At 43.8% G+C, this 13,706-nt stretch overlaps 1 long non-coding RNA gene across 1 annotated transcript; it reads right to left on the reverse strand.

The window, feature by feature from the left end:
* Window positions 1-6,340: 6,340 nt before the first annotated feature.
* Window positions 6,341-8,289, reverse strand: LOC114806478. The gene is made up of 2 exons (XR_003754525.1): window positions 8,177-8,289; window positions 6,341-6,589 (listed from the first exon to the last, which is right to left on the reverse strand). It is a non-coding gene; the product is annotated as an uncharacterized LOC114806478 (long non-coding RNA).
* Between the last annotated feature and the right edge of the window lie 5,417 nt (window positions 8,290-13,706).

Raw genomic sequence — 13,706 nt, forward strand, 5'->3', positions numbered from 1 at the left:
TTATGAACAACTGCTGTTATTGAGCGAGGTTCTCCAAAGTGATCTGTAATCCAATCCAATGTTGTACAGCAAAGGTGCATCTGTATCGTGTGCCCCTTTAAACCTCTCCAGGGGCCTGGATTCAGTCATCTTCCAGGGATCCTCGTAGATCCTTTAAAGGTGTATGTACATCCCTAGAAAGTAGACAGAAGCTACTGTGACCCACAGGGAACAGGAGAGATTTCAGGCTGAATGTCCTAGGTGTGTCCTTGAAGGATATGGCTCTGCTCTATCAGTTTTGTTACTGTCACTAACAGAATTTGACAATAGTCAGTCTTTCAGGATGTTTGCTAGATTTTAAATTCTGAAATAATTTTATTTTTCATCCCACGGAGGACCGTGTAGGATGATTTTTCTAAAAATTTATTTCAAAAAGGATCTTTCAGTGCTTGTGCTATTCTGGCGCAGGTCTTTATTTTGGCATGCTGCTGGATGGAATTTTTTGAATATAAAGCTTCCCCTAAGTCAGGCAACATGTGGGAGCAACTTAGAAGTGGGTCTGGTATCTAAGTTGCAGAGTTTGAATACTACCATCTCCCATCATGCTGTGACGTTGCTTTCAAGGAAATCCCTCCTGTTCACAATTTTAGAAAACTGCACAATTTTCTAAATGCATTATAAATTATAAGATTTCCATTCATAAGTTGCTATCATTCTTTTAAGAGCAACATAAATCCATACAGTTGTCCATCATATACCAAGAAGACCCAGTGATAGTGAAGCAACATAAATACCTACTGTCTTAGGGCTTTCTAAGTAAATATGCATTTCTTGTATAAATGTGTTTGTCAGATATAGCTCACATATTGAGTAGGAAAGAAAATGTCCCTTTCCACATTGCTATGTAACATGCGTTGGCTTTCTAGATAAATATGCATTTTTTGCATAAATGTGTTTGTTCTATTTCTCACACACTGTATAAGAAAGCAAATGTCCCTTTCCACATGTCTATGTAACAAGCATTGTCTGGTTGCCTAGGTACCTCAGGGACAGGGATATAGAAATCATGGCCGCTTCTGTGGCTGTTTAGCAGACCGAGGTCTGCTAAAAAATAGGTTTTAAGAGGAGTGACTCTGCTATTCATACTCTGCTCCTTGAATGGGGTAAAATCTGCTGATGAAAAGCCAGTCTGTACTCAGCTAGAATTTTATGTTTAAAGTAACTATTTTCTGCATTTTTAACATGTTAAATAAATACTTCTTAATGTCTCTTTCAGCCTCAGCAATGCAGTGGGGGTTAACTGAAACTTAGTTGTAAGGTACCTTCCTGCTCCTTCTTACCACATTCAAAGCCAAGCTATATTCTCACCCCTGTCTGACGGGTCTAGCTCAGATTTATGGCCTTGTTCTAATGATTGAAGATTTATTGAGAAAGTTAATTCAACTAAGCATTTCATTAATGAATTCAATCTGAGACTGAGAAATAGGAGGCTGAGCCTATAAAATTGTCATTTCAGAAAATAGCAAAAACTCTCAAAGAACTGCAGTGGATTCTTTGCTTCAGGGAGTCCTTTGGCATTTAATTCCCAGTAGCAGGTGACTGAAATCATGTTTCTCACTTAGCAGACTTCTGACAGGGGAGTGAAGATACTTTCTTAGCCATGAGCTTCTTAAGTGAAATTAAAAGGTGAGGAATTCATTCCTGCAGCAGATCTGAGCATTTCAGGAAACCTTTAAAGGAAAATGGAAGCTAACCAGTTTTCTCTTAAATTACAGAGAAAAACTTGGGCAGAAATGAAGGGTACAATCCAACGCAAGCTGAATTTGCAAACTGATAAGCCGGGCACTCAAACAACTTGGGCTACCCATTTGAAAAATTGGCCTCCGGAGTCAAATGCCACTGTAATCCTTCTTGAAGTGAGACTTCCTTGTTAAATACCTAGGAGGCAGATTAAGCTAAGCAGTCTCCAAGCCCTGGAAGAGCTCTGACCAAATGGATCCTATCATCGTGAACCCTGATCTTTGACCAAGGGGCCTTCAGCAGTAGATAATGATCCTGGTCTGCTCTTGGCCTGAATCATAAAGAAATACTGTACAATTGATACTTCACTTTGCACTGCATATTCCCTTCTCTCCCTCTCCTCTCAGTGCATCCATCCACTCTTCCCCTGTCTCCGGATTAGTTTTCTCCCAGGCTGCTGACAATTCCATCCTGATTTCCACCCTCTCGTGTTCAGTTACTAGGCCAGCACTCTGTCCGCTCCTGTCAGTCATTGCTGAAAGCTCGTTTCCTCTGGCCGAGGCCAACCTGGGAAGTAGCGTGGCCTAATGGTTAGAGCAGGGTCTGGGAGTCAGAGGGACCTGGTTCTAATCCCAGCTCTGCTATTTGTCTGCTGTGTGACTTTGGGCAAGTCATTTCCCTTCTCTGTGCCTCAGTTACCTCATCTTTGAAATGGGGATTAAGACTGTGAACCCCATGTGGAACATGGGCTGTGTCCAACCTGATTATCTTGTATCTCTCCCAACGCTTAGTACAGCGCTGGCATGTGGTAAGGGCTGAACAAATACCATAAAAAATATTCAGTAAGGCTTAATATGTGAGATAAATCATTGGTCTATAAAATGCAGCGTTTGTCCCATTTGCTTAAACAAAATAACCTCTCATTAATTAATCTGAGCACTTACTGTGTGCAGAGCACTGTACTAAGATCATTCTCAGTCTCTTTCTCAGGCTATTCCTCTGCCTCCCATCCCTGAACTGCTGGTGTCTCTCAAGGTTCAGTTCTGGGTCCCCTTCTTTTCTCCATCTATACCTACTCCCTTGGAGAACTCATTTGCTCCCCTGGCTTCAACTAACACCTCTGTGTGGATGATTCCCAAGATTCCTCATTTCCTCCTGCCTTCAAGACATCTCTACTTGAATGTCCTGCCACCACCTCAAACTTAACATGACCAAACAGAACTCTTTATCTGACCACCCAAACCCTGTCCTCCCCCTGACTTTCCACCACCAAAGACAGCACCACCATCCTTCCTGTTTTACAAGCCCATAACCTTGGCATTATCCTTGACTTCTTTCTCACATTAAACCCACATGGAATAATTGTGGCATTTGTTAAGCACTTACTATGTGCCATGCACTGTTCTAAGTGCTAGGGTAGATTACAAGGTAATCAGGTAGGACACAGTCCCTGTCCCATATGGGGCTCACAGTCTTAGCCCCCATTTTACAGATGAGCTGAGGCACAGAGAAATTAAGTGACTTGCCGAAAGTAATACAGCAGACATGTAGCAGAGCCAGAATTATAACCCATGTCCTCTAGCTCCCAGGTCCATGCACTTTCCACTAGGCCATGCCGCAATATTCAATCTATTACTAAATCCTGTCCGTTCAACCTTCACGACATCACTAAAATCCAACCTGCTACCATGTTAATCCAAGCACTTATCCTACCCCACCTTGACTACTATCTCAGCTTCCTTGCTGACCTCCCCGTCTCCTTTCTCGCCCCACTCCAGTCCATACTTCACTCTGCTGCCCAGATCATTTGTCCCAAGCCCCCGGTTCGTACCAACCAGGACTTTCCTGGAGCGAGGTAGCCTCAGTGACACATAGAGTCAAACCAAACCACCAACCACCAAGGTTACTGTGGAAAGTTTTACTTAGCTTTTTTTACCAACGTGCAAGGGAGTGACACAGACACACTTTCGCTCACACCACTACACCAAGGGTTCAGTACCAGTCTGCTGGTCAAGGGAGCCCATTCTGTCGATCCCATGTGGGAAGGTGGGAGAGGTTCCTGGTGATCACTGATGCTGCAAGCCTCCTCTGCACGCTGCTTCCCTCAAACACTGCTTCTCCCCAGCACTACTTCCTCTTCAAAAGTTTCCCCCTACTGCTTCCTCTCTGCTTCCCCTCAGCGCTGCTTCCTCCACAGCTTCCTTTCAAATGCTTCCCTCTTGATGCTCCTTCCTCTCGATTCAAAGCGACAGCCTTTTATCTGCCATGGGCATCGCACCTGTAGCTCTACAAGGCAGTCGTTGATTGGTCCAGGCCCATTACTGGGTAGAGCAGGGAGAGAAGTCTACATCTCCCTCCGTGCTCCGACCCCATGGACTGGCAATAACCTGGGCTGAAATAGAGCACCCCAGTACCTTCGCGAGTTTCTTCTTCATTGTTGTCCGCGGTATTACAAACAATCACTAGTGAAGCAATTTGTTCTGGGCTCAGCACCTCATTTTTCTACAAAAACATTCAGGCCATGTTTCTCCACTCCTCAAGAATCCCCAGTGGTGGCCCATCCACCTCCACATCAAAGAGAAACTCCTCACCATCAGTTTTAAAGCACTCAATCACCTTGCCCCCTCCTACCTCACCTCGCTAAATCTCCTACTACAACCCAGCCCACACACTTCATTCCTCTAATGCCAATCTAACTCACTATAAATCAGTCTCATCTATCTCACCGACGACCTCTTGCCCATGTCCTGCCTCTGGCCTGGAACACACTCTCTCTTCACAACCAACAGACAATTACTCTCCCAACCTTATTAAAAGCACATTTCCTCCAAAAGACCTTCTCTGAGAAAACCTTCATTTCCTCTTTCCCCACTCCCTGCTGCGTCACCTTGACCTTCTCCCTTTATTCACCCCCAACAGTCCCACAGCACCTAGGTTTATATCTTAATTTATTTATATTAATGTCTGCTTCCCCCTCTAGACTAAGCTCGCTGTGGGCAAGGAATATGTCTTTTATATTGTTGTGTGGTAATAATAATGATAATGATGGCATTTGTTAAGCACTTATTTATGTGCCAAGCATTGTTCCAAGTACTGGGATAGATACGAGGTAATCAGGTTGTCCCACATGGGCGTCACAGTCTTAATCCCCATTTTACAGATGAAGTCACTGAGGCACAGAGAGGTTAAGTGACTTGCCCAAAGTCACACAGCTGATAAGTGGCAGAGCTGGGATTGGAACCCATAACCTCTGATTCCCAAGCCTGTGAGCTTTTCACTAAGCTGCTTCTCTCCCAAGTGCTTAGGACAATGCCCTGCACTCAGTAAGTGCTCCATAAATACAATTGATTGATTGATACTACTAATAATAATAATGTTGATATTTGTTAAGCGCTTACTATGTGCAGAGCACTCTTCTAAGCACTGGGGTAGATACAGGGTAATCAGGTTGTCCCAAGGGAGGCTCACAGTTAATTCCCATTTTACAGATGAGGTAACTGAGGCACAGAGAAGTGAAGTGACTTGCCCACAGTCACACAGCTGACAAGTGGCAGAGCCGGGAGTCGAACCCATGACCTCTGACTCCGAAGCCCAGGCTCTCAGTGGAAAGAGCACGGGCTTTGGAGTCAGAGCTCGTGAGTTCGAATCCCAGCTCTGCCACATGTCGGCTGTGTGACTGTGGGCAAGTCACTTAACTTCTCTGTGCCTCAGTTCCCTCATCTGTAAAATGGGGATTAAGACTGTGAGCCCCATGTGGGACAACCTAATTCCCCTATGTCTACCCCAGCGCTTAGAACAGTGCTCGGCACATAGTAAGCGCTTAACAAATACCAACATTATTATTATTATTATTCTCTACTAAGTGTTTGGGAGAGTATAATATGAATATAATACAACGAAGTAGACATGATCCCTTGTGCCTACCCAACTGCTTAGAACATTGTTTAATAATTATAATATACAGTGTAATTATTATAATAAGTGCTTACTATGTTGCTAGGCACTGTTCTAAGTGCTGGTGTGTGACACATAGTAAGTGCTTCACAAATACCATAAAAAAGGGAGCTTAGAGTCTATAGGCATTTTACATATCATTTTGTAGCCTTCTCTAAGGTTGTTCATGTTATACTTTCTTACTTTTGGAACAGACCATGGTGAGATGCAACATACTTCCTTTTTTCAGTTGTGCTGGGCAGATTGATTATTTTTCATTTTTGTCTAATCTGCAACTGCAGATCTCTTGACTGCATCCACCCCTGCACCTGGGCCTTGGATAAACATGCAATCTGAATCCTCCCCTCCTTCTGCCCTCATCCTCAATTCGCAGGGATTGGGACCAACCCAGATCAAGGGTAAATATCATCATTTCTGGTGAAACACTCAATCATTTACCTTTGATCATACATTTCACCAGAAGTGGAGTACATTTAAGTAATAGTGAACAAAAAGCAAGATTGAGTGAGAAGAACTGATTTTTAAAGTTAAAGATAAGGCCCAATTACTGAAACTGGAAATTCTTTAAATCCTTATCCTCCCCCTATCCCCGCCCCACCACACACCCCAAGTCTTGGTATTGGGCTTGTTTTTCAGGTACAGCACTACGTTGCTCATACCAGGCAGCTTTGTTATCCATTTTATTAAGCAATGTGCAGTGCATAAGGTAGTTGCTAAATAAAGACTAGTATCACCACCATGACCTACATACTTTTTTCTGTTGTATTTGTCCAGGGATTCCCCATCTTCTTATAATGAGGTTCATATTTCCTCCAAGAACACTGAACTTGTTTTGAATGAATACAGCATTCTGTTTGCTTCTGATCTCCACAATGTAGGTGGGTCACTTTGAATCTTAATCACATCTTCCAAGAAGCTGCCCAAAAAGAGAATAAGGATGCGATTGGAGATTTTAAGAAAAACACATGTTTTACATTTGTTACAATACAGGTTTATTTGTGGAAGCAAACAGTCAATAAAATCGATTTACAAGCTAAACTTTTGTGTTTCTTGCTTAGCTTTAGGTGAAAGGGCTATGGGGACTTTGACCCCGGCTGAAATTCCAGAGAGAACTTATGCACTCAAAAGTCACAGCTTTTTTGGAGGTGTAGGAAATGTGGGAGAGAGAACTCTTCCCGAAATTAAAATCTAGTATTGGACTGCTGCAATAAAAAAAATTCCTACAAAGGACTCGGGTCAGCAAAGAGCAAAGCACAGAAACTTGGTTCACTGGGAGCAGGAGCCCCAAAGGAAGACAATGGCACACGTGGTGCCAGGACATTCCAACAATTATTGCCACTTGGAATTTTAAAAAGCAGTTTGGTGGAGCTGAACGATAGCCCTGCAGACTAGAGCGTGGAGCCCAGCCCACTGGACACAGAGCTGCAACTATCTCCTGACCCAAGCCTGCTGCTCACTAGCCAAGCATCATCCATGCATTCATTCATTCATTCATTCATTCATTCATTCATTCGTATTTATTGAGTGCTTCCTATGTGCGGAGCATTTACTAAGCGTTTGGGCGAATGCAATATAACAATCAGCAGACAATTTACCTGCCCACAATGAATTTACAGTCTAGAGGGGGAGACAGACATTAATATAAATAGATAAATTACTGATATGCACATAAGTGCTGTGGAGTGGAGACGGGGTATGAATAAAGGGAGCAAGTCAGGGCAACACAGAAGGAAGTGGGAGAAGAGAAAAGGAGGGCCTAGTCAGGGAAGGCCTCTTGGATGAGATGCACCTGCATTAAGGCTTTGAAGGGCCCGTGTCAGGCGGGGAGAGTAATTGTCTGTCAGATTTGAGGCGGGAGGGTGTTCCAGAACAGAGACAGGACGTAGGCGAGGGGCGGCCATGAGATAGACAAGATCGAGAAAGAGTGAGAAGGTTAGCATTAGAGGAGTGAAGCGTGTGGGCTGCGTTGTACAAAGAGAGTAGTTAAGTGAGATAGGAGTGGTCAAGGCAAATGAGTGCTTTGAAGCCAATGTTGAGAAATTTTTGTTTGATGCAGAGGTGGATGGGCAACCTCTGGAGTGTCTTGAACAGTGGGGGAAACATATTCTGAGTCATTTTGTAAAAAAGTGAATCAGTCAGCAGAGTGAAGTATGGACTGGAGTGGGGAGAGACAGAAGGCTTGAAGGTCAGCAAGGAGGCTGATATAGTAATCGAGGTGGGGGAGTGTGATTGTGTTAATACGGTAGCAGCTTGGATGGAGAGGAAAGGGTGGATTTTAGTGAAGTTGTGAAGATGGAACCGACAAGATTTAGTGATGGATTGAATATGTGGGTTGAATGAGAGAGAGGAGTCAAGGATAACGCCAAGGTTATGAGCTTGCTAGACAAAAAGGATGGTGGTGATGTCTACAGTGATAGCTTAATTCCTTTTGTGCCAGGATCAATTTAATAAAAAACAATCTCAGTAAATGCCAATATTTTTCATTTTAAAAAGATCTACTTACCTGGGAGCATTGGATGTAGCATTCAAGTTATGCCTGCCATACTAGAGGAGTTGATTAGGAAAGTAATTCCTATAATTCAGGCAAATAAACAGGCTTTTGCCTCAATATGAAATAATTGACCTGTGGCAGGAAATAAGATGAAGACTGAAATTTTCTGGAAGGTCAAGACTAGGCTACCTAGGCTGGGCAAATGGTTTATTTTTCTCTGCTGCTTCCTCTTTGCTTTGTCAGGAGATTTTGGTCTCACAAGAGATCTAAGTTTGATAATACCTTTCCTACACCAGTCTCAAAATGGCACATTTTACCCTTCATTTTCCTTTTCCTTTTCCATCTTCCCATCCTCCTCCTCAGCCTCCCCCTCCTTCTCCTCCTCCTCTTTCTATTCTTCCTCCTCCTCTTTCTCCTCTTTATCTTTCTTCTCCCATTTTTCCTTCTCTTCCTCCTCTTTTGCCTCCTCTTCATTTATCCTCCTTCTCCTCAACACCATCATTATCACCTCCTCCACCATTACCACCATCACCGCCATCCTCCCACCACCACCCTCACCATCACCACCATCACCACCGCCACCATCACTAGCACCATTACCACCACCACCATCACCATCAATCAGCCAGTCAATCAATGGTATTAATTGAGTGCTTACTATGTGAAGAACACCATACTATGCACTTGGGAGACTACAACAGAATTAGGAGACATTTTCCCTGCCCATAATTAGGTTACAGTTTAAACGGGAGAGTCAGACATTAATATGGACAAATAAGTAATTTATCAGGTATAATTTGAAACTACCATCACCACCATGACCACCATTGCATGTCCATGATCACCACCATCACCACCATTGCCACCACCACTAATATCATTCCAACAAAAAATTTTTCAATTTTCCATTCTAGAGCAGATGCCCCAATGCTCATCTTGCTTAGAAGGTATTTGTTTTCCTTTGTTTTTCACAAGATCAAGCTAAACAGCATCCAAGGATGACTTGAAAGGGAAAAAGTGATAACCCTTTGTTTCCACCCTCTTCCCTTCTCAAAACATGCCATGCGGATTTGGAAGGAGATTAGGATACAGAAACTGGTCCTGGAAGACAGGGATCCTATTTGGAGGGGGGCTCTAGAGGACCTGGCACTTTGGAAGTCTGGTTTGCCATCCTCGTTGAAGGAAGCTTAGTGAAGAGCCAGCCCCACCTCCATTCAGCTGGATGCAGGAGGAAGGGGGCTGGATGGAAAGTATTTGACTGACAGCTTTGGTGAGTTTGTCCTTCTGGCACCTAACAACTTGTTAGTTAAGAGCTGTTTGGAAAAATCCATTACATTCTTTATGTGCATTTTCCCCGTTGAACCACACATCTGTTTCTTTCTTTTTTTTTCCAAGGGTACACTTGAGTCATTCTCCAGGAACAAAGAGCCTTCAAGTGTAAAACTTGTCTTGGAGATGCAATATAAACACTATGTGCACATATGATATTTTTGAAATCCAAAAAAAAATGCTTTGGGCATGCTATTTTGCCCTTACAGTTGACAGCTAAGCTCTTAGCCAGCTAGAGACCATGTACATTGTCTAGGCAATTCACCATTTGCCTCCCTGTCATGTATAGTTGAGATTTGTAGCCAGGAGAAGGGAAAAGATGTTCATTTTACATGTTTACTCTTTGCCAACTCTTGTAGCAGATCCATATTCAGGCATCAGAGAAGGCAGCAGGCAAGGTAAGTCATCTCTATAACTTCTGGGGGTCAGAAAAGGGGGCTTCGGGGTAAGTATGGCTGCCCCACCCACCCTGCTTCCTGCTTTACTTGGAGTTTTGGGCCTATGGATACCACAGATTTTAGCTTTTTTCTTATCCACTCCTTAGTATCTACAGTCAGCACTTCCAACCTGAACCCCTTCTGACTGCTGATCCTTTGTACTTGGGAAATGAGTATGTGACACAGTGGTGGTGTACAAATCAGATCCAGGCACCAGGAGGACAGCAAGCCAGGCTAGCCAGCTAGCTATTTTTTGTCTTTTTGTTTTTAATAGTGTTTCTTAAGTGCTTACTGTGTGTCGAGCAATGGTCTATTCATTAATTGTATTTATTTGAGTGCTTACTGTGTAAGGAGCACTGTACTAAGCACTTGGGAGAGTACAATACAACCACAAACAGACACATTCGCTGCCCACAACAAGCTTACAGTCTAGAGAGGGGGAGACAGATCTTAATAAATTTTTTAAAAATTTTAAATTTTTTAGTCCACTCCTGTACTCTACGTAGGTCACCTCCACATCCTGCATGTCTTTTAGATGGGGTTGTCACAGGGACTGAGAATAGCCAGTGGGACCAAGGGAGAGAACACTTAGGGTGCTTGGACTGGCCAGAGGGTGGGGTTGGTATCCCAGCCCGGGGCAGGGTTGTGCAGGGTGACTCAGGGAGATGGACGCAGGCTGGGTGCACTTTTTTCTGGACAGAGAGGCTTGGCCTCAACATAGCTGTAGCTGGAGGGAGGGGATTTTACAGTCAGATGGTCACCAGGCTTGCACTTCCAAATCTGCCCAGTGGTAGAAATGCTAATATTCATTAGAAGCAGCGTGGCGCAGTGGAAAGAGCATGGGCTTTGGAGTCAGGGCTCATGAGTTCGAATCCCAGCTCTGCCACTTGTCAGCTGTGTGACTGTGGGCAAGTCACTTAACTTCTCTGTGCCTCAGTTACCTCATCTGTAAAATGGGGATTAAGACTGTGAGCCCCACGTGGGACAACCTGATTCCCCTGTGTCTACCCCAGCACTTAGAACAGTGCTCTGCACATAGTAAGCGCTTAACAAATACCAACATTATTATACTAAGACCAGGGAACCAGTGCTACTTAGCATTTATCAGGTTCTCTATCTTTTCAGGAATTGGCAGCTCCCCATTCAATGTCTTGGCTGGGACCACCATCTTACCAGCTGTGGAGATGGAGACAGAGAGAAGAGATGTCACTTGCCTGCAGCCAAGGCCACTCAGTGATGATCAGGAGAGCCACAAGGCAAACTCAGAGTTCCTTCTCTTTTCCTATATTTGGTCTATGGTTCCTCTGCAGTTGTCTTTCAATTCCTGATTGAAAACAAAAATTTATGGGAAATGTATGATTATACAGAATTACTGGATTTCCCACTCCACTTGACCAGGGCTGCTGACTCAGCAGCGGTCAATCGACTGATATCCCAAGCCACTTACTGGCCTAGGACTTTTGTTTAGGTGCAGAGGGACAGGGTATCACATAGGCAGTAGGATGGCAGGCTTCCAGCAGGGTTGATTGCAGGAGCTGAGCCATCCTCTCTTTCTTGCCTGGTCTCCCTGGGACCAGCAGTGCACACTACAAGATGGCTGATCACGGTTAGTGGTTCAGTAGCAGCGATGGTTCACAAGAAGAAACCAACCACACTTTCTTGTCTGGTCCTCCCATGATCAGCAGCATGTACTGCCAGGCAGCTGATCAGGGTTAGAGGTGCAGTCTGTGGCCATGGGAGGAGGGGATAGGATATCTCTGTATTCCTGTATTAGAAGGGATATAGCAATCCGGCCATTCACATTGTGGGTGAAATGGGATATTAGGAAGTGTAATGTGCCATTAGGAGTCTGGGAGAGAAAGGAGCAACCAGAGATGTGAAGATCTGAAAATTCAAGGATCTGGTCTCATAGACATATTTTTCTCTACACATAAAATCTCTGCCCTGAGAAAGATAAGAGTGGAACCAAATAGAGTCAGCAACCACTGGAATGACAATTCGGGTTTTTCAAATACCAAATGTTTGTTCTCTATCCAACTGATTTAGTCAGGTTCTACTTCACCATGCTAGGACTTAACAACTGTCACTCCCAACAGGATAATGGGATGATTTCCAGGGGCTTCCCAAAGAAAATGGACATAAACTGGGCTTGAGAATGATGTGTATAAGTTAGTTCTCTGATTAGGATGCATCTAGAAAGAGCAGGGAGGTATCCTGCCTAGTCATTCAGGCCTTAAGGTTAGAGTCTGGCAATTAGCCTCACCCTCGAATTGGCTTCCTGAGCCCCAACCCTTGAAAATGCAGGCTTAAGAGGCCCTCTGAATCAGCCTCTCCCAATTCAGATGGAGTCAGTTTGGGGGCCCAAGAGAAGTGCTCTTGAGTTGGAAGACGGTGAGCTTGTTTCCCGAGGAGGTGAACATCACAGACTGAGAACATCTCTTGCCCACACAGAGCTCAGTAACTATCCTGTGCTCTCTATTTTGGAGAATGGAAATTTGCTGAGGTGTCCCCGTCCCCAGCCTCTGACTGACCACTGTTTAGTGTGGCCTGACTGTGTGTGGCTGCTGGCTAGCGAATGACTGCAGGCACCCCTGGGGCCGAGAGACTTCTGTGACGGCCTTCTCTGGACAGACCTGGTTCCTCCCAGTCTGGCCTTCCCAATTTTCTTTAATGCCTGGCATTGGACATGGCCAGGCCATTTATTAAATCAATGCCTACTTGAGGGACTGCTCTCCACTGTCCTTCTTCTAGCTGATAGAGATGAAGATGATGCCCTGAAACACTTCGGGCATTTCCATCAATTTGCATGGCCTGAACTGCCTTGGCGTTTTCTCCAGAAGCTCCCTGCAAGGTGCCTTAGATGACATGTCCCTCCTTTTGCCTGGATGAGGGTGTTTTTCTAGACTAGTAATACCATTTTTTCAGCAGACATTTAACTTGTGGCCAAGCTTCCCAGATTTTCTCAATCATAGCACTCTTACTCTCATACAGGAAAAAGAAGTCTACTTATTTAAAGTGGACTGTGACCACTTCAATTCTCTGTGCCTCATTACATCATCTGTAAAATGGGGATTAAGACTGTGAGCCTCATGTGGGACAGGGAATGTCTGACTCGATTCACTTGTATCCACCCCAGCACTTAGCATAGTTTCTGGCACAAAGTAAGCACCTAACAAATGCCACGGTTATTATTATTGTTATTATTTATTATTAATCTCAGCTCTTCCACTTCTCAGCTGTGTGACCTTGGACAACTCATTTAATTTCTCTGTGCCTCAGTTACCTCATCTGTAAAATGTGGGTTAAGATTGTGAGCCCCATGAGGGACAGGGACTGTGTCCTGATTATCTTGATATCTACCCCAGCATTTAGTAGTGTCTGGACTATAGTAAGGGCTTAAAACAATACCATTCAAAAAATTAAACATTCTCTGTATATAATGGAGTATATTATGGGCTGCAAATTTTTTTTTTACTAAATAAGATTCCTGACATTAAAATCCTGTTTAGCAACAAGGTGATATACAGTCTCAATGAATGCTTTGTGGTTCAAATTCCTTTTAAAATAGATTCCTTTTAAAACAGATCAGCTAACAATATCTTGAAAAACCAATTGGAGCCAGTACTTAACCTTCATGCTGATTTTCTGGCTATTTTCACATAATTACCCACAATGCTTTAGAAATTTTAATTTTAATAACCCTCAGAGTCCCATTTTGCTTGTGAATATGTGACACGTGGAACTAATATATTCATAGTATTTTACCTGAGGGTGAG

Source organism: Ornithorhynchus anatinus, chromosome X1 (genome assembly GCF_004115215.2).
Source record: "Ornithorhynchus anatinus isolate Pmale09 chromosome X1, mOrnAna1.pri.v4, whole genome shotgun sequence".
NCBI classification, from domain to species: Eukaryota; Metazoa; Chordata; class Mammalia; order Monotremata; family Ornithorhynchidae; genus Ornithorhynchus; species Ornithorhynchus anatinus.